The sequence below is a fragment of the Astyanax mexicanus genome, chromosome 1 (genome assembly GCF_023375975.1).
Source record: "Astyanax mexicanus isolate ESR-SI-001 chromosome 1, AstMex3_surface, whole genome shotgun sequence".
NCBI lineage: Eukaryota > Metazoa > Chordata > Actinopteri > Characiformes > Acestrorhamphidae > Astyanax > Astyanax mexicanus.
Window position 1 is genome coordinate 91676178 of NC_064408.1, and position 25414 is coordinate 91701591.

General features: G+C 37.6%; 1 protein-coding gene across 2 annotated transcripts in view; it reads left to right on the forward strand.

Annotated features, from left to right (window-relative positions):
• The first annotated feature begins 777 nt into the window (after positions 1-777).
• The window catches only part of sema5a (sema domain, seven thrombospondin repeats (type 1 and type 1-like), transmembrane domain (TM) and short cytoplasmic domain, (semaphorin) 5A), a 281050-nt gene continuing 256413 nt past the window's right edge, over positions 778-25414 (forward strand). The window contains exon 1 of one of the 2 annotated variants that reach the window (XM_049485501.1): positions 778-997. The gene's annotated coding sequence lies outside the window, so the exon portion shown is untranslated. The remainder of the gene's footprint in view (positions 998-25414) is intronic. The other variant, XM_049485492.1, reaches the window with a different exon arrangement.

Genomic DNA, 25414 nt, shown 5'->3' on the forward strand with positions numbered 1-25414 from the left:
TCCAGAGGGTACAAGTACAGTTTAGGTGTTTCTAATAAAGTGACCAGAGGACACAAGTACAGTTTGATAGTTTCTAATAAAGTTGCCAGTGAGTACAAATACAGTTTTGGGGTTTCTGATAAAGTGGCCAAAAAGTAAAAGTACAGTTTATGGGTTTTAATAAAGTGGCCAGAAAGTAAACGTACAGTGTAGGTGTTTCTAATAAAGTGGCCAGAGGGTACAAGTACAGTTTAGAGGTTTCTAATAAAGTGTCCAGAGGGTACAAGTACAGTTTGATAGTTTCTAATAAAGTTGCCAGTGAGTACAAATACAGTTTTGGGGTTTCTGATAAAGTGGCCAAAAAGTACAAGTACAGTTTAGGGGTTTATAATAAAGTGGCCAAAGAGTATAATTACAGTTTAGGGGTTTCTGATAAAGTGGCCAGAGAGTACAAGTACAGTTTGGGGGGTTCTAATAAAGTGGAAAGAGAGCATAAGTACAGTTTAGGTGTTTCTAATAAAGTGGCCAGAGATACAATTACATTTTAGGGGTGTCTAATAAAGTGTCCAGAGAAAGTTGGGTGTTTATAAGAGAAGTGAATAATTGTGTTTTTCAGTTTATCTGTTTCTTTTTAATTCTGTCTATTTGTCTTATTTTTCCTTTTTTTCAAGTTGTTTTTTTTCTTTGTTTTTCTTTTCATTTTCTTTTCTCTACTTATTGTTTTTTTATTCACACATTTACCCCTCCTTTCTTCTCCTCGTCTGTGCGCGTCTCTCTCTCTCTCTCTCTCTCTCTCTCTCTCTCTCTCTCTCTCTCTCTCTCTCTCTCTCTCTCTCACCCACAGTCTGAAGCTCTCGCTCCACATCTGCGTGTCCACACATCCACACGCGCTCGCGCTCTCTCTATCCCTCACTCCGTTCGCGCTCTCAGTGGGATCACACGCACTCAGTGGGATTTTACTCTCTCTCTCTCTCTTTCTTCTCTCCTGATGAACAGGAATACTCGCTCTGTCTCTCCGGTGAGTGACCACTCTCTCTTTCTCTTTCTCTCTCTTTCTCTTTATCCCTCTGTATGTAGTATAGCTGTGTTGTGCTCCGGGTGGTCGCTGCCGGGGGTCCACGTTTCGCCTGGGTTCCAGTATATTAAGGAGAGAGGAGCGCGACTTCGGGTGGTGTGTATGTGTGTGGAGTGTGTGCGTGGAGTGTGTGTGAGGAGTGTGTGTGAGACTTGGGTTTGGACTTACCTGCACTTTTACGCTGTATAGAAAGAGAGAGGAGTGTAAACAGCGCTGCTGCTGCTGCTGCTGTTGTTGGGTGAGTGTTGTTTTATTGAAGTGCGCTCAGCTTTAACTGCAGAAACCTTGTTTCATATTAATTACTTAACGCATGCGCAGTTTACTCACAGTGTACAGCAGTATTACAGTATGGCGATAATTAAGACAGTTTAAAGTCCCTCTAAGAGGCAGGTTTATTTCCAGAGCTCCAGTAGAGTATCAGAGATACAGTGAGAGTCCAGTGCAAGTTTTGGTTGTGCTTTAATCCGCCACAGGGTGGCGCTGCCACAGAGTTTATCTCATATACAGAGAACTGTACAGGCAGATTGACTCAGTGAGCTTTAATATTGATGGTGTATCTGTGTGTGTAGGTGTTGTTGAGTTATGGTTATTCATAAATATCCGTTTTATAACAGTAAATTGATAAAATATTGATTTAATCAGATTTGATTGAAATCGGATTTGATTAATCAGATTTGGTTCAAAGAGTGATTTTTAGTGTATAAAGAGCTGTAGTGGTACCACATATAGAAGAGTGCTGTTGAGCTGTATAATCACATGATTTACAAATTAGTCTACATATTTATCCTCTCTATAAAACCTCCATTCTCTATTATTTGAGTTGTAAATTGTGTTAATTTAACGAATTAGCAAATTAATTCTTATAAAATTCTTAATATTCTATTAACATCATCTATTGTGCACTTGGCTGTCATAAAATAGAGCTCTGGAAAAAAATAAGAGACCACTTCAGTTTCTGAATCAGTTTCTCTGATTTAGCTATTTATAGGTATATGTTTGAGTAAAATTAACATTATTGTTTTATTCTATAAACTAGAAACAGCATTTCTCCCAAATTCCAAATAAAAATATTGTCATTTACAGAATTTATTTGCAGAAAATGAGAAATGGCTGAAATAAAAAAGATGCAGAGCTTTCAGTTCATATTCATGAAGTTTTAAGAGTTTAGAAATCAATATTTGGTGGAATAACCCTGGTTTTTAATCACAGTTTTCATTCATCTTGGCATGTTCTCCTCCACCAGTCTTACACACTGCTTTTGTATTACTTTATGTGCAAAAATTCAAGCAGTTCAGTTTGGTTTGATGGTTGTGATCATCTTCCTCTTGATTATATTCCAGAGGTTTTCAATTTGGTAAAATCAAAGAAACTCTTATTTTTTCCAGAGCTGTGTATAATTTTTTCCAGTTTTGAGACAATTATCCCTCTGATTGTGATAGATCTTTATTTTGATTGAGTTTTATTAATTAAATAAGTTTGTCTAAAATGCTAAACACATTTCAAAATCAGGAATGCATGTCTATAAATCATTTCCGCTGAGCTATGAACATCGTGCTGCCTCATAAAAGTCAGTGCATGTCTCTGTTTTCATTTAGCATGCAGTACCCCCGACTCTGCCTCTCTATTCTGACAGGCTGCACCCAGATGCCCAGAGTCGATCGTTAGCAGTGGTTTTCATGAAAGACAAAATGTAAAAAAAAGTCTTTTACTGATTTACTAGTGATATTGTTAGTTTTATAGTGTGTTTAAATGTTTGTATTACCTATAAAATGGGTTTTAAGTGTGCCCCCTTTGTACGTCTTCAAGCTTCTGTCAGTTTGAAATTGCAGTGTGGTAAACTTCTTAGAACTTAAAATAATATCCTGATAAAATTGATAAATCTTTGCTTTAGGGTTTGAAATTGGCTGAGAAACTAGATTGAAGTAGATCTCTATTAGGTCTCCCAATTAAAAGGACAATAAAGAACAGTAGCGGCTCCAAAAACATACCAACCCCCCTTTGCTTAGACTATATTATTACATGCATTTGTGAGATTTGAGCATAATACACATACAAGCTAATATTTGTTGTTTTATCTTATTGAACTCTATAGGTCATAGTGTGTAGTATTATTTCTTATTAATTTATTGGGAAACTCCTTTAGAAATCCTGTAGAAATTTATTTTTCAAGTTTCTGTTGTGATATTTTGATAGTGTTCTGATTCTGCAAAGTGATGTATTGTTCATTATGACGATTTGGCTCAAAATGCAAATTTAATTAATTCCAACTGTACTCTGATAGACTGCACCCAGACTCTCCTTAATTCAAACTGTTTTAGGACAGTAAATTCTAAATTAAAACCAGTGTAGCAAGTGGGAGTTTATTTAAAAAGCTTTTTCAGTTTTGAAGTATATGCTGCTATGGATGCATTTTCTCTCACAATATATGTTGTTTATCATCAAAATGCCTTTAAAAATCATGATATAATATTTTTTGCCATATCAACAACCTTTACAGTGAATAATGGTACACTAAGGCGCAAGCCACAACTGCACCTTTAAAAAGAGCGTTTTTCAAGTGTTCTTTACTCAAGTCAGTGGTTATATGTGAAGTGCCGTTTTCAACAGTGTTTGTCTTCTAGTCAAACAATCTGTTCAGAAGTGAACTTCACACTTGCATGACATTTCAGTGCTGCTTTATGATTCATAAACCATCATCTGCTATTATCAGAGAAAGAAAAGAGTGAAAGAGAAAAATGAGATTTTATTACAGTTTATGAGGAATACCAGAATGCATTGGAATAAAGCTCTTGTTCGTGTGACTAGCATGTAGACTGTGTGCTGATAAGAGTTTAAACACATGCTTTTATACACTTGGTAGACCAATGTGTCTACAGTTAGTCAGGCTGTAATGTGATTGCTCTGAGGAGGGGGAAAATGCTAATGGACTTGTTGCGCTATAATAACTACCTGTGCTGTACTACACTCTAAGAAATATAAGTACAGATTTGTACTTAAAAGAGTACAAAGCTTGTCGCTGGGGCTGTACCTTATATTAAGGTACAAAAAAGTACCTTTCAGTGAAAGTCCTTTTTTGTACCCATGGTTTTTTTACTTTAATTTGTACTTATTGCTGTTAGGAATGACTTTGTACTTCAGAGGGAACAAATCTGACCCTGTAAAGACCAATATTGTACCTTTGAGGGTACAATTATGAAGAGTGTACCTTCGAGTACAAAAAAGTACTCATGTCGTACCTCTGTTTTTTAGAGTGTAAAGATGGTTTCACAATTTTACAGTTTTTCACAATCATGCATTTTTATTAGGGGATGTCAGCTGCTTGAATAATCCATGCTGGTTTGTTTAGAATGATTAACTCAACAATAACCTACTGCAGGTGGGAGGAGCTTTGGTTGTACTGGGATGAGTTTTGGTTGGTCAATGTGTCTTGTAGAGTTTGGTGCATTTAGTCATGTATAAACCACCTCCTGAAGTGGTTTAAGCAATTAGATTTGTATCTGTTTTAAGCAGATCTTGGGTGTGTTTATATTTGAATTTTTATGTGGCTTGGCCTTAAGATCCAATCCTGATCCAGATATCCTAGATCCTGATATTCCAGATGCACAAAGTGACTAGGTTTAAACATCTGAATGGTTAAATGTCCCATCACTATTTGTTTATTGAGATAAGAAGAGATAAAGAGATAAAAAGAGCATAAAAACACTATATTGACAACTTATTTCTTCTCATTTGACTCTAAGTAAAGTGAAGCACCCAATAGTATTTAAAGGCTTCTTTGCCTCATAACAATGGTACAACCCATTTTTAGTGTTATTTACAATTATTTTGTGAACAGTTCATATTCAAGTTTTTTTCCATCATATAGAAGAAACATTAATCCAGGCAAGGAACCATTCTTGCATGGAATGTCATTGTTCTATATATTTTACAATGAATTGTCTTAATCCAATAGGAGATAATGGAATCATGAAATCATTTCAGTTATTATATAATTGACTTCAATCAAATGTGAATCTTTAGAATAATCTTGATGAATCTTATTTTTTTACTTGTTATAATATATAATAATGATGTCTTGTTTCTATAAATGTCTAAAGTTTGTAGACACCTGCTTGTCCTACATTTTTTTATCAAATCATGAAGAAGAATTCATCTCAATTTGCTGCAATAACAACTCTAAAAACTCTAATATTTTGTAAAGGCAGTACAGCAGGTTTAGGAGTTTAGAAACATTGCTGTGAGGATGATTTTTGTTTGCATTATAGCCCATAAAACCATTAGTGGTGTCAGTTACTGATGTTGCATGATTAGTTCTGCCACTCCTTTTCATCCATTTCAAGGTGTTAGTCTGGGCTTAATCATCGGTTCAGGGACAACAGTTCCACTGCTCCGCATCTCAATGTAGTGACCATGTCTAACTGCTCCAGAGAGAACTGTTCTATTTTTCAGTGCTTTTTATGCCGATTTTACAACCTGTGAATGAGCACAATCAATGTGTGCACCTTAACATAGCTAACCTCCGTCATTAGAAGGGGCGTACGGATGTTTAGTTGATGTTTAGATGATTGCACTTGCCAGAATTTCTGGGTTTTTTTTGCAGTATATCCCTCTTTTCATTAGTCTTTATACACTTTTGCATGCCATCCCTGCAATTAAGTTTTTTTGTATAGTTCCAGCATTTGTAATTTGTGCCGTGTGGAAGCAGCTTTGTGTCAGCATACCAGCGTTAGCCGCTGACATATCCAATCTCATTTAACACAATAGGACTTGTCAGGTCATTAAGCATAATGGCGTCAACCTTGCGCGACGAGAGAACATTCTCACCCACACGCGCACGCGGGGTTGGACAAATTTAATGTGTTTTAGTTTCCCCGCAGTGTGCCGGGGCAGCTGGACGAGAAATGTGAAGCGACTCTTTAAATAGGCGGCAAGTGCAGTTGTTTATGGCTCTAAACACGAGCCATAACTTCACCTGTAAGAGTCTTGCTCCTGGGAGGAAGTGGTAAAGTTTACACTAGATTGCAGCATCTTTTATTTTATGCATGCGCACACTCTCTCCCATCCGCACACTCTCACTCTCTCACACACACACTGTAAAGTATCAGTTCTTTTCGATACGTTTGTATAACAGATGTTTAAGTTTTGGAGATCACATGAGACATCTTCTGATTAGGATATTAAAATCTCTGCATTTGTCCCTTCTAAGAAAAAATGACTGACTTTAAAATGAGCTGTTATTTTACCTGTAGCTCTTCTCTTAGTCTCTGAAAGTAGGCTATCAATCTCAAACTGCTCAAATGCTCCCCAACCCCACAGGGGAAAACACACTGTAGCTAGCAGAGTGTGTTCTGTTTCAGAATAGATTTGTTAAAGGATAATGTTCAATCTTTGTATCCTTCCGTTGCCCCATCCTGAAGTTTCTGCTGACTTCAGCCTCATACTTACTAGAACACAAACCCATCAATACTCATCTACACTCATCAATACCTATTGTCTTCATTAATAATATACGTATAATACCATTCATCCCCATCATAGCATCTATACACTTCCATACCCATGCATACCTATCACTTCATCAATACCAGAGGTGGAAAGTAACTAACTATGAGTAATTTGTAATTTCTTAAGTAGTTTTTAAAATAGGTATTTTACTTTTGACACAAGTAATTTACTTCACGACTTTTAGAAAATGAAATGAGTTTTGTTCTCCATGGCAGCGCAGCTGAACTTTTCCCAGCAGTGTTTATATTGGTTAGCAGGAGAGACACTGTGTAAATCAATTATGCTACCCATCGATATGTGCTTCTTTACAGCACTGCACATGCGCCGACCAACATTTTTTTTTGTATGATTTCATGTTTTTAATGATATTTCCTTCAGTTTTTACTGGGAACACTAAACAAATTGCTTGAACGTTAAAAAAAGGTAAATAGCAGGTAAAGCATAGCAATGGCAAATTAAAGAATAATAATGAACTGTAAAACTATAAAAATACGGTTTATAGTCACCTAAAGGACCTTAACTTTTTAACAGTAAAGAAAAAAAAGGGATCATAGAAACCTATGCCACTTGTTCTTGAAAATGTTTTATTGGGTGGTCTGAGCAAATACTGCCTGAAAGGTCCAAATTATTTAATTTAATAATTATTTAATTTATGATTTGTACTTTTTTACATCAAATAATTAAAAGTAACTATGTAAGTTTTACTCAAAGTAAAATTTAAAATGAGTACTTTTTTACTTTTACTTGAGTAGATTTTTAGATGGGTACTTTTACTTGAGTAGAATTTTAGCAAAGTAAAGGTAGCCTTACATACCCATCATATCACCAGTACCCATTTATACCCATTCATACCCATCGTATTCATTCACACCTAATATACCATCCACCCCTCCTCATAAAATCTATACACATCTATGTCCATGCATACCCAAACAGACCTATCACACTAATAATCCCCATCCTTACCCATCTATACCCATCACACCATCTATACCCACTCATACATCACCATTATACTATCTGTACCCATCTATACCCAATCACCCCTAACCATACCTGTATATACTCATCCATGCATACCCATCCATACCATCATACGATTCTTACTTATCATCGCTTTGCTCATCATTCTCATCCATACCCATCTAAACCCATGCATCACCACTATACTGTACAATCCATTCACATCGTACCTTTTCATTCAAACTCATCATCAAAAGTTGTCCTAATTCATTTTTCTGTGGCCATTTTCCAAACTCTTTTATGCTTTAGAGTTAAACTTGACACATTGTTCCTGTACCTTTTCAACATACTGTATGTGTAAAAAAGCTCTGTTCTGATTTATTTCCTTGTATTCAGAAAGAAGCAAGAAGCAAGAAGCAAGAAAAAGCTGGCAAACTAATACAGTCTGGCAGATGTATTTGTGTAAAATATTGCATTATATATGCATATTTTTTGTGGATTCAGAATCAATGTACAGCATAGACTCAATGGACTGTAGAAGAAAGTGTATATGAAATAGTTGAAATAGGTCTTACAGACCCCTTCAATTCAAAGTGCAACTGTTAGCAAAACAAAAAGTTTTTTTTTCACAATACAGGCTTTTTAAAAAGAATTGAATATAACAGACTCCCCCATAGACTTCTCCATAAAGTGTAAACTGTGGACTTTGGACAAAAGTGACCTATGTCCAGATGGTTATATTATTTTGTGTTGTCTTTAGCAAAGTCATTCTCCAGAGTTCATTGCCTTGCAGTTGTTAAAGTTCCGGAGGAGCGGAGCTGAAAAGTGCTGAATTCTGAGATGAGTTGTTGAGTTTCCTTTAGGCAGTTTGGCTGAGGGACAGGGCTCTATGGCTTCTATGCAGTATATCTATAGAGCTGCTTGGCTCACAGTGGCCTTCAGTCCTTGTTTATTGACAGCAGTGTGTCAAGCAGTGTCAGAAGCCACAGACAAGTGAGTCTATTAGGGATTACTGAACAACATCACACACAGTTTGAGGGGTGTGTGTAAAGATTTGTAGTGCAGTTAGCACCACAAACATCTAGTACTTGTTAGCAACTTAAGCTTAGTTAGCTAAACTGCAAATTTCTTGGCTACATTTGATTTACTGCATGTGGGGTAAGAAATCTTTGTATTATATATATTTGTGCATCATCACTTTAATTTCAGGAGGGTTCTTGGTTGCTGCAGTGAAGTGCTGAAGACTGACTGCTGGCGTTTGATTTGCGGCAGCACCTTTTTGTCTTTATTCGGTTCTGATCTCAATTGTGTTCTGGATACCATTTGGATTAAAGCAACCATCAAACACATCAGCGCTTCAGTGTCTCCCAGTGTTGACAGATGTGCACAGCTGACTGCCAGTTCAAAGGGATTGCTTTGTCACCGACACGCTCAAAAACAAGACGTCCCCGAGTTGGAAGATCATTTAAAATAAATACTTTCTCCTTTGAGAAGAGAGAGAGGCTTTTTGTACTTGTTCTGCCACAGAAAGTGCATTGTACATTCAGTTTCCAGACCTTGCGCTTCTACTCACTGGCCACTTTACCAGAAACATCTACATGGCGCTCCCTCTTCGAGGCCACTTTATTAGAAACATATACCACTGAGCTTCCACTTATTGGACACTTTATTAGAAACACCTTCCACTAAACTTCCAGCCACTGGCCACTTTATTAGACACCTACTTCATGATTGCACTCATTGGCCAATTTTGGAAACATAACGAAACATGTTAGCGCTCCTGTATCCCAATCCATCATTGTTTAATTTCAATTATGCCACAGTTAGTTTCCGACCCTGCAATGCATTCTATGAGTGACATTATCAGCCGGTAATGCACTGTAGCATAAGCTCTCCGTGTATTACTCCACCACTTACAGCTAACCAAGCAATGATGCAGCGCTTACAAACCAAACTGTGCAGCTACAAACAGAGCAGCAATGGAACTATTTTAACTCACAGAGTTTTTATCATATTTTCATGTCCCCTTTAACTCAAAATCTCATGCCTACAATCACAGCACAGCAGTGCCAATATTACATGTTATAGCACAAACTTCGAGTGTATTATTGCTTAGTTATACCTGTAGCTGGATATTATTGGGGTAGTGTACCCTTGCTTAACACCACAGTGACACTGACCTGTTAGTGTGTGTGGTGCTGGTTTGAGTGTATATCCATCCATCCATCAATCCATCCATCCATCCATCCATCCATCCATCCATCATCCAAATTGCATACTGCTGTAAATGCGAGGAGAGCCAGATTTTGGCACAACACTTTGTCTTTTGCTTCTTTTGCCTCTTGTTTCTAATGAGTGACAATAGTCTGCAGCTTTCTGGAATTGTCTGAGAGTCTGAACTGATGAATATATAAAAAATTGTTCAGCTGATTTAAAGGAGATCATCTCTTTTGATCATCCTTTGGTCTTGACTGTGGTTCATGGCACCTTTCAGACCTGTTATTTTGATTTAGACCAAACTAGTCCAAAGTCCAAAAAGTGGGGACCAAACAATGTTGGTGTAAAAAGCTCTCTTAGACAGCATAAACTGTAAATGAGACTAATTGTATTCAGTGCAAATGTAATTGTGTGGTTTTTCGTGAGCTTCTGGAACCCTCTGATCAGTAGCAGCAGTCTTCAGACTAAGCAGACTAAGAATTAGTAAAGATTATACAGTGAGGAGAACACGAACAGCTTCCGGGCATAAAGCCTGAGTGTCTTATCTTACAGCAAATCCACGCTCTGCAGCAGCAGCCCAATACAACACGCCAACCTTCAGACTGCCATCAAACACAGCGCTAACCTTCAGTCCCTGTTAATCATACAGCAGCTCGGCTCATTCAGCGTGCGTGCCCCTGGGTCACGTTCATTTGTGCGAGGGACGTTGCCATGACTGGGTCCAGACCCTCTGTGAGAAATGTGAAGTGTCCATCAGCAACAATAGGTTTGCTGTGGAAAAGAATTTGCAAAGTGAAGCTTTTATTGTCACTGATGCTGCTCGCAAAGGTTCAACAATGTTGCCATAGCTACTAAAGAAGATTAGATAAGAAGGACGAGGAATGGAATGGATGTGTCCTTAATAAAAGTAAGTTCAAAGAAAATTAGGGTCACTTACATCATCGACAAAAAGTGCTGCTTATGAAAGCTGAGTTTTATTTGTGTAGATGAATAGATAGTTATTGTCTTTCACAATGTATATACAGTTGTGAGAAAAAGTATGTGATCCCTTTGGAATTACTTGGATTTCTGAATAAATTGGTCATTAAATGTGTTCTGATCTTCATCTACGTCACAACAATAGACAAACACAGTCTGCTTAAGTGAATACCACACAAAAAAAGTATATGTTTACATGGTTTTATTGAACACAACATGTTAACATTCACAGTGAGAGAGGAAAAAGTATCTAAACCTTTGGATTTAATAAGTGGTTGACCCTCCTTTGGCAGCAATAACCTCAACCAAACGTTTCTTGTAGTTGCAGATCAGACCTAAACAATGGTCAGGAGGAATTTTGGACCATTCCTCTTCACAAAACTTTTTAAGTTCAGCTAAATATTCTTGGGATATCTGGTGTGAATCGCTCTCTTGAGGCCATGAGGCCACAGCATCTCAATTGGGTTGAGGTCAGGACTCTCCAGAATGCGTATTTTCTTCTGTTGGAGCCATTCGGTTCTTGATTTACTTCTATGTTTTGGGTTGTTGTCCTGTTGAATCATTCATCCTCTGTTGAGCTTTAGTTGGTGGACAGGTCTTTTGCAACCCAAGCAATGCTTCTTTTGAGCAAACTCAAAACTGGTGTGTTTTTTTATAGGGCGGGCAGCTTTAACCAACACATCCAATCTCATCACATTGATTAGACTCCAGGTTGGCTGACTCCTGGCTCCAATTAGCTCTCAGAAAAGTCATTACCCTAGGGTTTCACATATTTTTCCACCCTGCACTGTGAATGTTAACATGTTATGTTCAATAAAACCATGCAAACATTTTTTCTGTGTGGTATTAGTAATCCCAAAAGTAAATCACAAGAAATCCCAAAGGGTAATAAATACTTTCTCTAAATGCTGATGTTTTTTTCTCAAATGTTTATGTTTAGAACTGTGCATTTATGCAACACTATTTACTGTGGGAATCTTTTAGATTTCCTCTATAACTAAAGCCTCTTCCCATAGTATCAACAACTGTCAGACTAAAGCAAATGAAGCAGTCTGAATCCCCAAACAGAGCAGAGTGTTTGCTTCAGTAATAGCTGGAATATTTAGATGTCCTTAAAATGCACCTTTCTGCTCATGTAGTGAACTATATATATATATATATATATATATATATATATATATATATATATATATATATATATAGTTTTTTAGGTTTTCACAAAGCATACAGCATTATACTCCTATGATTCACTGCAGAGAAACTGACCCTCTTTAGAATGGTGGTGATGGGAATCAGAATATGACATGTGACTGCACCACAAATATAAATGTTCTATTTCCCATTGTGAATTTTGCCACACAATGCCCTGCATGTATCCCTCAACCAAAAGTATACGTTAAGTCTAAAACCAAGGATTAAATATGAATAACTAGCATCTTTAACAATCTATAAAACAGCCTATAAAACAGCACATTGTTTCGTCTGCATAGTAAACTAGAATACACACTCTATTGTCTGAACGTGGGTGAGTCAGTGTGTGTATGTGTGTGTGTATTGTGTGTCTGCATGCCAGATAAAATTAGCAGCATGTCTTCAGCTCATCAGTGTTGTCTGTGCTGATGTGTTTACTGTAACTCCAAAGCCACACAACTCTGCTTCCTTTTCCTTCAGCATCAGAAAACTTCAAAACGTGTGTGTGTGTTTGTGTGTGTGTGTGCGTGAATTCTGTTAACAAATCCCGTGGGTCAGTGTCTGTGTGTCCACAGTGCTCTTATCATACAGGGTAGACTGAAAGGGAGTTAAATAAATATGGACTTCTCTCCTCCACTAATAAAGGTCCACCGCTTTACACCTGAATTAATGGGCATTCTGTTTATACAGGAATCTCTAGAGAAAAAAACAAGAAGAGAAAGAGGGAGAGGAAGAGAGAGAGAGAGAGAGAGAATGAGATGAAGGTGCTGAGATATTAATGAAAATGTGGAAAAAGAGAATAGGGAGAGAGAGATATTAAGAGAAAGTGAGAGAGAGAGAGAGAGAGAGAGAGAGAAAGTGGGAGAGAGAGGAAGAGTGAATAAAGGAAGAAAAGCAAATAGTGGTGAAAAAGAAATAGAAAGCAAGAAAATCAGGATCCAATGAGATGCGGTGATAAGTAAGCGAGGCAAACAGAGGTTTAAAAATAGAAAGAAAGAAAGAAAGAAAGAAAGAGGGAATAGACTAAAAAAGAAACAGAGAGAGAGAGCAAGTGGATAGTGTGAGGAAGGGAGAGAGAGAGGGGCAAATGTCAATATATTCATAAAAAATATGCAAACAGGAGAATTTAAAGATATGAAAAAAGATATATGAGGAACATACAAAGAGAGACAGATAAAGGAAGAGAAAACAGATGGAAGCAGAAAAGAACATGGAAAAAAAGAGAAGAGAAATACCTAACGAGATGAGATGACGAGTAAGTACAGGACAAAAACAAAAGAATAATTGAGAAAAGAGAGCACAGAGAAAGGGAATAAAAATTGGAGATAAAGAAGTTTTCAGGAATAAGACAAAACACTGAAAAAGAGAGAAAAAATTAAAAGATAAAAGGAGAGAGAGGAAAAAAGAGAGAAATAAAGAAAGAGAGCAGGAGAGAGAAAGTAAGAAGAATGGAGAGATATTGACATATGTGCAAAGAGGACAATTTAAATGGATAGAAAATGAGATAATGGTGAAGAGAGAAATAAAAAGAGAATGAAGGAAGTAAAATAGATGGCAGTGAAAAAGAAATGGAAAGACCCAAAACGATGATGGTGATGAGTAAGTACAGAAGTAAGAGGGAAGGAAATGGAGATAAAACAGATCACAACCAGAGAAAGAGATATAAAAAGATAGAGATTAGAGATAAACAAGTGAGAGAGATAGAGAAATAATACAGAGAGAGAGAGGGACAGAATGTACTAAAAAGAAAGGAACGTAAAGAGAGAAAGACGGCAGTGTGAGGGAGAAAGAGAGAGCGAGTTAAAGAGAGAGAAAGAGACGAGGACAGAGTAATGAAAAAAGACGAGGGAGGAGACAGGGTGTTTTTCTCCTCCTCTCTCTGTTCAGTGATGATCCCGCTCTGCTGAAGGTTGTGTTTGGAGAGTGAGTGATGACCTGCCTCTCTCTCTCCGTCTCTCTCTCTGTCTCTCTCTCTCTCTGAGTCTGCCGTTTTTTTCTCTCTTTGGCCTCTGAGTGTGTTGTAAAATCATGGCTGCTGGGGTTTATGTGTGAATCCCAGCTGAGCAGTGGTGTGTGTGTGTGTGTGTGTGTGTGTGTGTGTGTGTATGAGAGATAGCGGGAGTAGAAAGTGTCCAGTCTTCTGAAGACAGAAGACTTTCTCTGGTCTCTGGGTCAGAGCTTCAGTATATAGCCATCTTGTGTAAATTACAGTCACAGTTCTGGCACATGCAGTTCTGATAACACACAGGGCTGAACTGTGCTGTGTATGTGAATCAGTGTGTGTGTGGTTAAGAACTGGCTATTGCTGTACTACTGGAGAATCAGCTGCAGAGCTGTTAATGTTCTATCTATGTTTGAGTCTAAACATCTAATATTTCTTTCTTTTTCCAGGTGTTTTAATTAAATTTCTCATCTTACTTGAAATAAGCAATCTACCAATAGATTAAAACACTCAGAGGTGCACAATGTGTGTTGCGATGCTGATTGCTAGTTTACACCTCAAAAACAGTCTGTTTTCACGCCTTGTACCTGCATTGTTTAAATAGCTACGGAATGTGCAAATACATTTACATTGATGGGCGTGGTGGTTTGGAAGTGAGGTGTGCTCAGGTAATTTTTTGCCGTATTGCTATCCTGACAATGAAAAAAAAAACACGAGTGCACCACTGACTGAAAACAACCTAGACAACAATCAGTCATCAGATGTTCATTGCTATCTTGGAAATGCAGATTGGGTTATTGCACGTTACACCCAAAATACCCATGATTAGGTAAGATAACTAGTACATGTCTCTGGTGTGTTTTGAACTGTGCAAAGGCATACTTTTCCTGTTGTTATGATAGCAAAGACACACTGACACGCACTAAATGAAGCTTTGTGGTTGATGGCTTGCCTATAACTCGCTAAAAGAGGGAACCTCATTCTTAGTAATGTTTTTTGTTTGTTTGAAGATTACATTATTCATATTTAATATTTAAGTTAACATTACTCATATTACATTTTTTAAAGTCAGATTAAATCAATAAATGTATTGATGAATATTTTATCTTTAGCTGTGCCAGTAAACATTGTTGGGCTAGGCTTCTAGAGTAAGGATATAGAGATGTAAGATGAAACCCTAATACTTTTAGAAGCTTGATTTAAAACATGTCAAAAACATCATATCTAGGAATAATGTTATATTAGTTAAGGCTATTATCATAACAGTGTACAAATTAGAAATATTACATGTTTAGATTGCATATTGGATGAGATTAGCATTGTGTCCCATGACATTTGTCATATGGATATAATTTCTGTCAGAGTAGCTTGTCTGGACAGTTCTAGCCAGAAGCCATCGGTCATAATCATTACCACCAGCTGCGCTGTTTACTGTGGGTGGTAATGCCTCTTTTGATGTGTTTCCTAATATACATGTGACACTGTGGTTTGAGAAATGTTGAATAACAGTACGATTTCAGAAATGCAATGTCCCTTCCATCTGCAGTCCTCACTCAAATTCCTATGTATCGTCGCTGTCCAATGAAAAACAAGTATCTCTATTTGTGCCAAAATGTCTAGATGAATGGACCAATAGAAATAATTCAAAATGACCTGAAATAAACTCTTTAACCTTGAATTCCATTACAAGTTTAGAAGGTTTTTTCTTTTTCCTGTGAAGCTGCTGTTTTGGAGATACTTGTTTTTCATTGGACAGCAACATATCCAGTACATACTGCTGTCATAATAAATATGTAATGTGAGTGTAGTGCAGTGTAGAGCTGTGGGGCTGCCACAATTAATTGATGAATCTTCTTAATTAATTTATCTAAGAAACAAACTGTAAAATAAACAGCATATAATTATAGTAACTGATAGTAACAGCTCTCTGCTGAGCATCCAGATCAGTCACAGATCCAGACACATCCCTGCGTGTGTTTTAATAAACCAAGGTGTTTATTGTATTTTAAGAAAATCAAGTAATTTATCAGGCCAGTCTTCATCTGTACAGACTGGTCCCCAAATGCCTTTTTACTGTCTCACAAATGTGCCGCAAAATAATCATAACATTAATGGCTCTGACACCATTATTACAAAATCCATAGTGGTGCTGCTCGATTAATATAAAAGAACTGAAGCTATCCATGCCTGCGTTTCTTATCTGATCATTCGCTCGTGTAGAACTTATTTCAGTAAGAAACTCGGCAAACAGCCGCAAACAGCTGATCTGCTGGGCATTCATTTCCGTACAACTGCATAAGCGTAGGCTGAATTCAGCCTTATAAATATAAATGTGAGCTCAGGCCTATACTGTATATGTAAATGATAATTTGCAGTGCTGTATCCATAACTGATGAATCATCATCATAGTAACAGATTAAATATAGAGAGCACTAAAAACAACTATGCAAGTGTGTCTCAGTTGCAGTTATGTTCTCAGAGTAGGTGTGAACAGATTTAGTCAATGTTATAATATTATGTCTAATTAAATGCCATGTTTTTATCAGGTTTATATTTAAGAATGCTTTCACAAAGACATAAATAGTTCCTATTCCCTACAGGCTTTAGATGCCAGTTTGAGGTCAGAAAGATGTTGGACTCTTAAATTGTTAGTTTCTCCTGCTGAATCAGCTGATAAGTTTGTATATTTTCCCTCGATTTGTTTTGTTTTCACAAAGGCACAGTAGCAAGAAGGTAAATACAGCAAGAATGTCCTCTATTCCAGACCGTGTATATTTGTGCAGTGTGATGCTGAAAATTTGCTTCTGCGCCTTCAAACACAGTGTTTTTAATGAAATATCTGCACAGTAAGTGGAGTTGTTAGGGTGTGAGCGGCGAGAACTGCCCATATGGCATTCAGTGTGAAAACAGATTAGCATGGACTAGCAGTAGAGACAGCCATTGTCCATAGCTATAGTAATTATCTGGTTAATATATCAGGTTAAACTGCACCTGAACAGCTGTTCAGCTCAAACCTGAGGAGAAATCACGTTCTCACTACAAACAAACTGCTCTGACGTTCATTTGGAAGCAGACCCAGACCAGATTGATTCTCAATATCATATTAACATTTGAATTTCAAATTATGTTCATGTTAATATCACGAAATATACTTCACATACGAATTAATACCTCACAACTAAATATTTCCTTGCTGATCTAAAATTTGATCTTATCAGTTTTTGCTTTAAGGTGACAGATCAGATTTTTCACGACTGTGTGGACATCCATAAATCTAGTCTTTTCTAATTATATTTGATTCACTTATCTATATTAGCTGCATATCTACAGCTTCAGGACACATTAATTCACATTGATTTGTGAGACTTGTAATGTGAATGTAACCTAGGCCATTTGACATTTGGATTTTGTACACCCGACACTACAATTTGACTTGGGTGTAAACACACCTAATACACATTAAAATCAAACCACTTCAGGATGTGGACTGAGATGTATTTGAGCCAGTTTGTTTTTTTAGCAGTGTGAACAAACACATCCTTCACTCCAAGATAATTTCACAACCATAGCCTCTTCCAATACAACCAGTGCAATAATTTGCATATTTGATTTCACACAGAAACCTGCAGATTTTCATCAGACTAACCAGAGACACATTTAACTACAATGTGTTAAAATGTTAGGGTACGATCCAGATACTAGTCACATGGTGTGATCAGGTGTGAACAGGTTTTTCGAAAACAACTAAATATCATAATTCTGTTTTAATTTAATTTATTGTTTATTTATTGTTGGTATTAGACATGTCATATGTGGTTCTGATATCTAATTTTGGTCAGCTGACATTGTGACTTTGTGACCTTCAGTCAACCAAATACTGGCATCAATTGACATTGATGGTTGTCTGGGTTGTTGTGTTGTGGGCTTTTACTGCTGCATTGCATTGATTGACCCAAATGTCAAAGCCATTTCCATTGAATTGGCCATTGCTGTGTGACTATGCTGGTATTGAAAACCTTGTATGTTCTTCTATCATCAAAATGTTGATTTATTTTTTTTTTTACTGAAACTAGGACTTTTTTCAGTATCATTACCAGTCAAATGCATAGCAGATGCATTTTCTATTCTGTGTGTTGTTTATAAAACTGCCACATTATCTTAAACTCTCCGAATGTTCTTCTCTCCTCCATACATATACATGAGATATATTTATGACAACACTGTCTGATGCGTGAGACACTGTTTCATCTCAGTTTTAAAATGATTTTGGGTCTAAAATGTGTATTCCACATGGGATGGGTTCATTTAGAGTGTTTTGTACTTAGATTGTCTCTAAAGAATTTTTTTTTTTTATTTGCCTTTATTTTCTCATCCTCAACATCAGATATAAATGTGGAAGGACAGATGTAGCTTCACTGGTGGTTGTTGGATAGACAATAAACAGCCCAGATTTGTGTTTTATTCAAGAGAGACGTTGCTTTATATCACCACTGCTGTAAAGAAATCCGCTGTAAGTTGTAAGCTTTTCTACAATGAACCACATTTTCCCATCAAACCCCACAAGGACTGTTTACATCTCAACCACTGAACTGCACAGAAGTTCTAAAAAGTCGGAGGAATTCCCATTTGAAGCTGCAGCTGTTATCTGTAGGATCTTCTGTTTGGTCTATAAAGACGTGGTTCTTTTGTGGTGCAGAGGCTTCTGGAGGCTCTGTGTGGAGTTCATTCAGTCTACAATGAAGGACAAAAGAACCTGTAAAACTAAAAAGCTGAGCTTTTTTTTTTTTTTTTTTTAAAAAAAGCAAAACAACTCTCTGTGTTCAGCCTCTTTCTAAAGCCACTCCCCCAAAACAAAAAAAACGTGCACGACTACATGCCTGACTACTCATGACAGTACTGTAGCTGCGTTCCAGTGCTTTTATAGCTTATTGACCACACACACGGAACTAACAGTCTAACAGGCTTAGTAATAATGTTACACATAAACATCATGCAATGTTTTTTTTTTTTTTTTTTACTTTTTCATAGAAATAAATTATAAATGTAATAACAATAACATTTTAAAACACACTCTGCTCTGGAAGCTTTGTCTTCTGAAATTTTCACCCAATTTATTTGAGAAGGATACATCAGTTGCGCCCTTGAAAAATGGCTCCAAATCTAGGCTGCATTTTTTGGCTGCATTTGAAGAGTCCTTCACTTTGGAACATTTTTTGGACATTTTTATGATGTACTTAATGAGAAGTGCAGTCCACCTAGGATGCACAGCTAGAGATTCTTGGGAAGTAGAGTTAGAAAAAGGTCTTATAAAATGGAAAGTCTTTTATAACTACAAGTAAACACTAATAAAACAAATAGATTTGTGAAAACATCCTGTTCCAAGAATGTGTAGACATTCAAAACCACACAGCAGAGACATTATTGTACATATACAGTTCAGTAGTCAAAATATTGGACACACCCTAAATTCAGTGTTTTTTTCATAATTTAACAAAAAGAAATCAGCATTATAATATGTAAATATGCTGTTGTACTATGAAGGAAAATATACAGAATTATTTAGTAAACAAAAAAGTGTTAAACAAACCAGAATATGTTTTATTTTTGTTTATCTTGGCTGGATTTTCTTAGTCAGCTTTATGAGGTACAGTCAACTGGAATGGCTTTCAGTTAACAGCTATGCTGAACTTGTAAAGTCTTTTCTCTTAATTATGTTTGAGAGCATCAGTTTTAAAGTTGTGAAGATGTAGAGTTGGTATACAGTATTGCAAGGACCATCAATAACGTTATGATGAAACTGGCCATCATCAGGACTGCCCCAGGAAAGAAAGATCAAGAGCTGCCTTTGTTGCACAGGGTAATTCTTTGATTCTTTGATTCTTTGTGTTCCTTCACAGCCTGAATAACTTCAGTATTCATTTTTAATTTAAGGAAAAATTGTATAAAATGAAAACACTGAATGAGACGTGTGTCCAAATTTTGGTACTTTATACTTATAACAGATGTACAAGATAAACATATCTAGCTTAGCTAACATTACCTTTAATTTAGTAAATAACACAATTACATTAGTAGGGTTTATTCTCACAATTCTGATTCATAGCAAACTAAATCAGATCAGGCTGAGGATTCATAATGAACTGAATCACCTCATATAAGACCATCATCAAGCTAATCACTGTGAGCTCAATCTTTAAGCAGGTTCTGTACTGGCCATAAGCTGCAGTCGTCTCTCTCTCTCTCTCTCTCTCTCTCTGTGGTCATGCTCGAGTAAATATGAGAAGAGGAGTGTGTGTGTGTGTGTGTGTGTGTGTGTGTGTGAGATGTGTGTCCTCCCAGGTGGGGTAAGGCTCTAATGAACAGGCCGTGCAGGAAGCGTAACTGCGCAGCTTATTCCACACCGCTTTATTCAGATCCGCTCTGCAGTAATAGAGGCAGCGGATCATCTGCAGTTCTGTCTTCTCTAACAGTGTGAAAATTCAGCAACATTAAACGAGTCAACTTTAGAAACTTAAAATTGACTACAGTTGAGCTTGTTAAAGTGAGAGAGAATGCACAAGAATCTGACAATGTTAGCTTAAACTTTTTCAAAACAGGGCTTCAAAAGGTTCTGTGATGTCAAAGAGGTTTTTATTAAAGAAGCACATTATTAGTAGAGAAGTGTGACAGTAAATTACCTTACAATTGGTAAAGATTTGTTAGCAATTGAATTAAATCTTAAAATAGTTCTATACACTTATTCATCTCTATTGCTAGCATGGTTTACCACTGTGACAAATCTTCATCCAACTGTAATTGAATCAATGGATTTGCATGATTTTATTCTTTTCTTCTCTTGTCTTTTTTCTGAATTCTTATGTTTTATTCTTGCCTTTTTTCATCTAGTCCTCTTCTCTTCTCTTCTCTACTTGTTTCTTCTCTCCTGTTGTCTGTTATTTTCTTCTTTCCTACTTTCTTCTCTTCTCTTCTCTTCTCTTCTTGTTTCTTCTCTCATGTTGTCTGTTATTCTCTTCTTTCCTAGTGTCTTCTCTTCTCTTCTCTACTTGTTTCTTCTCTCCTGTTGTCTGTTATTCTCTTCTTTCCTAGTGTCTTCTCTTCTCTTCTCTTCTCTTCTTTTTTCTTCAGTCTCTTATTGTTCTCTTTTGTTCTGTTTTTTTCTTTAATTTTCTGTTCTCTTTATCTTATTTCTCTGCCCTTCTCATTTTTGCTGCTTTTTTTCTCTACACTGCTCTCTCTCTCTCTTCTCTCCTGTCTTGCTGAGATATGGCAGACTGTATCTGGGACTGAGGAATGATTTATTTACTGTACTTTATTACCTTCCAGGAATTATAATTCAGGCTGCTTTATTCTGATGTTAAATGCCATCGAGATTTGCACCCCTGTCTGTTGTCTGCGGTGTAAAATGTCAGTGACTCAGAAGGTGATTCATAACCGTCGCCGCGTTGCCGGTGCAGGACCAGCACCTGATTGTTTTCCTCCTTTGTGGCAGAGACGGGCCGTTAAACTGTGCATCTCTCTGCTCTGACAACAATTTGATATTTGGGTGGTGGCTGCGCTTCCAGTCTGTCCGGATTTGCGATAGCATCCTGTTCGGCGGCGTTTTGGCTGACAGGTGAAGCCTGCGCGAGGCCAGCGGAGGCAGAGCTGGCTGACAGTGATGTGACAGTGGAAGAGAGAAAAACTTGTTTCTTTTCACTTCTCTACCCTCCTTCTTTTCCATATAACTCAGCATCACTGACAGAGAGCACTAGATTAGACTGTGGAAATGTGAGATGTGGTAAGATGTTTTTTAAAGTAACCATTTACCACATTTTTATTTCGGTATATTATATTTCACACACTTGTGGCATTTTCTGGGTTTATTCATTCAACTTTTCAAACTTCAGTCGCTTACAATTAAACAGGCTATTTTTAGAGAGTTTAGCTGAGAGAATTTGATTGCATTTAGCAACAAGAGTGTTAGTGAGGTCAAGATGTTGGATGACCTTTACCAATCCACATCCCAAAAGTACTGTATGAAGCACTGTCACCCTGGAGAACACAGTCCTACTGCTCCACACCTCCATGCTGGGGGGTCTTTACACCTCTCTAGCCCACTCTTGCCAATGGTTTCCCATGTATATGTAGCTGCTCCAGAGGGTCCTATTTTATTGGCAATGCTATTGCATTACATTGGCAATCCCATTACATTGGCAATGCTTAAAGATAAGCTGTGTGGTTGCGTTTGTACATCTGTGTCAGCAGTGGGTGCAACTTAATGTAGCTGAATGCATTCATCAGAAGGGGTGTCCACAAACATTTGGGCGTAAAGTGTCAACAAATGTAAACCAACCCTGGCCTGTTCTGATTGGCTGCCTTGCAATGTTCATCCAAAAAAACAGCAAGAGAAGCAACACTCTTATGTTTTGGCTGTTTTTAGCAGATTTTGGCTATAATTTGCACGTTGTTATTGCAATAGTCATATCACATGACACGCATTGTCTTGTTCAATGTCTTATTATTATAATTATTTAGCTTTTTTTGTATCAGCTCGATACAAAAAGCAATATCTAATACTGGATACATAGAGTGTGGAATTAATATTATTATCAGGTTGTATCCCAGATTTCTGGAGGAATCTTAATAAAAATTAGTTTAAGCTGTTATATTGATATATATTTATTGTAAAAAGATGCAACAATATTCACCATAATGCCCCATAACTGTTTGTTCCCCCATTTTCCATTTTCAGCAAATGTGAGAAAAATTCCATTGTCCACAATATGGTACTCTGTGGTATAATGAGGGACCTACAGCATAAGCAAGAAATGAACAATAAAAGAACCCTTCATTTTATAGCGAGTGTTTATGCTCCTGCTAGCTCTAAGCTGAATGAGCCATTAGGCCATTAGGCTGTTAGGGAGGCTCTGTGAATTTCCCCACCCTGTCTGGGAACAGTGTAGATTTGGTAGAGACAGAACTAATCAATACAAAACCTTCTACAGTCCTTCTGCTTAAAACACATGGGCCCAGAGCTCAGCGCCCAGCGTTCAGGCATCACATCTCTGTCTGATGCGCTTAAAACCTGTTGATTGACTGCTCAGAAATGGATGATTGCTCGTCCAGGCTACGCGCAGGAGATCGATGGTGGGTTCTGCTCTCTCTAGAGGTGGGGGCCATTTATATTTAAAGGCTTAAAATTATTTTCCATGAACACGGTGCGCCTCAACGATCCGAAGCCCTCAGACAGAACGGCGTGTGTTTCGGAGGGTGAGCGGCGGGGAAAACACTCGAAAGTCAGCTTGGACAGGAAGTGGTGATCTTCACCCTCGCACTGATCACATCCTGCCTGCGGAGAAGAAGCCACGGGAGCAAATAAATCAGGGAATATTTTTAGTTTTCTGTGTTTATTTCTCATGCCCCGCTGAGTTCAGGCTGGCCGTGTTGACTGTTTAAAGTCTGCAGGCGCTGGGCTGTGAACGTGCAGTTTAGTTTTTAGTATTGTTCACAGTGGTGGACTTTTGAAGATTAAAATTTTTCAGAAAGTTATTACAGCAGATGGCTATGAATACATTGGCCAATGTCTGATTCAGTTTTCTGTTAGTTGGAAATGAGCTTTGGCTATGAAAATGCATCTTTTAATCAGTTGATGCAAGGTGTTTTAGTGGAAGGTTCTGTCTAAAAACGTGAGCTTATTAAATGAAATTAGGAGTTGGTAAGTTCAAATGCCCATACAGCAGTGTCGCTTTATCTGTACAGCTGATCAATGCAGTTTAATGCTAATCATTCAGTGTCCAGCCAGTGTTTAGCCCTGTTAACTTAGCCTACAGCTGTCTGGGTCTGCCAGTTCACTTTTCACCAGCATTTTAACTCCATCTTTCCAGTTTCGCCATGTACATACAGCCTACAGCAGTTTTGTACTAAGAATTCAGCCTTGAGGAGTTTACCCCACAAATTTATACTAGTGCATGTAAGCCCCATATGTTCAGCCTAAAGCAGTTTAGCGCATCTAATTATCTTACTGTAGTTTAGCTCCTCCCATTCAGCCTACAGCAGTTTAGCTCCACCCATTCAGTCTACAGCAGTTTAGCTCCACCCATTCAGCCTACAGCAGTTTAGCTCCACCCATTCAGCCTACAGCACCTGCAGGCCACAGCCCCCCAGTGGGCCGCAGAGGTATTGCCAGACCATTTATTATAGACCAAGTAAATTTTTTTTTCCCAATATATAGAAAGTTCAGCAAACATAATTTATTATATGACAGACATTTAGTTACTTCATTTGCAAAAGACAAAATGTTTAGGTTGAACTTGTTGATTGGTTTGGCATCACATGACAGGCAGTGCGAGCTAGCTAGTAGATTTACAAGCTAGTTAAGTTATTAGTGAGAGTCTGAGTAAAGTGAAGAATGGATAAATGGTTAAAAATAGGGTATACTGTCGTAAAACTGAAGCCTCTACAAGTGAAACAGCCACTCTGATGGAGAGAACTGAGAAAAACAAAAACAAGTTGAAACAAAGAAAATACAGCAGCGAGTGCTTAGCACTGGCTACTATAGAAACAGAAAATGACATAGTTGATTGTTGTGCTGTATTTAGTTACACACATCAGTAAAAATATCCCTGTGTCTATATCATTTTAACCCAATCTGTTCAGTACTGTAGCTGTTTCTACAACAGTTAAGCCCCAACAATTCATCTTAGAGATGTTTAGATCTTTCCATTCTTCTGAAACAGTTTAGCCCAACCTGTTCATCCTAAAGCAATTTAGCTTCACCCATTTAGCCTAAAGTTTACTGCAGTGGTTTCAATTTTAAAAAATGATATAAATCAGTGAAGGTATGACTCAAATAAAGTACTTATTTTCTTTAACAGAGGACACCAGGTTCTATGTTGGCAGAGAAATCATCACACTATGCTGTACACTGTTCTCTCAGGACTAGACTTGGTGACCCCTGGTCTATAAAAAACTCAGAGGCACAGAATTGCTTCCGAGTGCCTGAATTGTCTCTCTAATATGGGCAGATTTTAACATTCCCTCCATGTTTACTTTAGGTGATTGTGTGTCCGGGCTGAGGGCATTAGTGGACTGACCTTGCTGTTGACGGAAGCTCTTTGTGTTTCACTGTTGTGCTGTTCTTGGTTAAATAGCATATGAGGGCGTAGGGGATTGGAGGGGCAGCTCAGCCGGCAGATTTCCTGTGGACCTGAGGCACATTTTCCTTTGCCAAGTGGGTTTGTGGCAGTCTGGCTGAGGTGCTTAAAAATAGTCTGCGGCACAGCAATGCAACAACGGTCACTGTGTTTCCCTGCTGGTCTTTCTTTCATTGGTGTTTTGGAGGCACCGCTGGACTCTTTAGACCCTGGACTCTTTATATGATCAGTATAGTTATTGAATGTGGGTTACAGTGTTTTGGGAGTTAAGTGTGTGTGTGAACAGGTTAAAAATGTTCAACTCAGTTGTGGTGGTTCCACTGGTGGAGTGTTATTCATCCTCTTGGTGTTGGGTTGGAGGGTGGATAAGGGCCTCCACAGGTGGGCTGCATTTTTATGATTTTCATATTCATAATCTGATTGACTGTGATG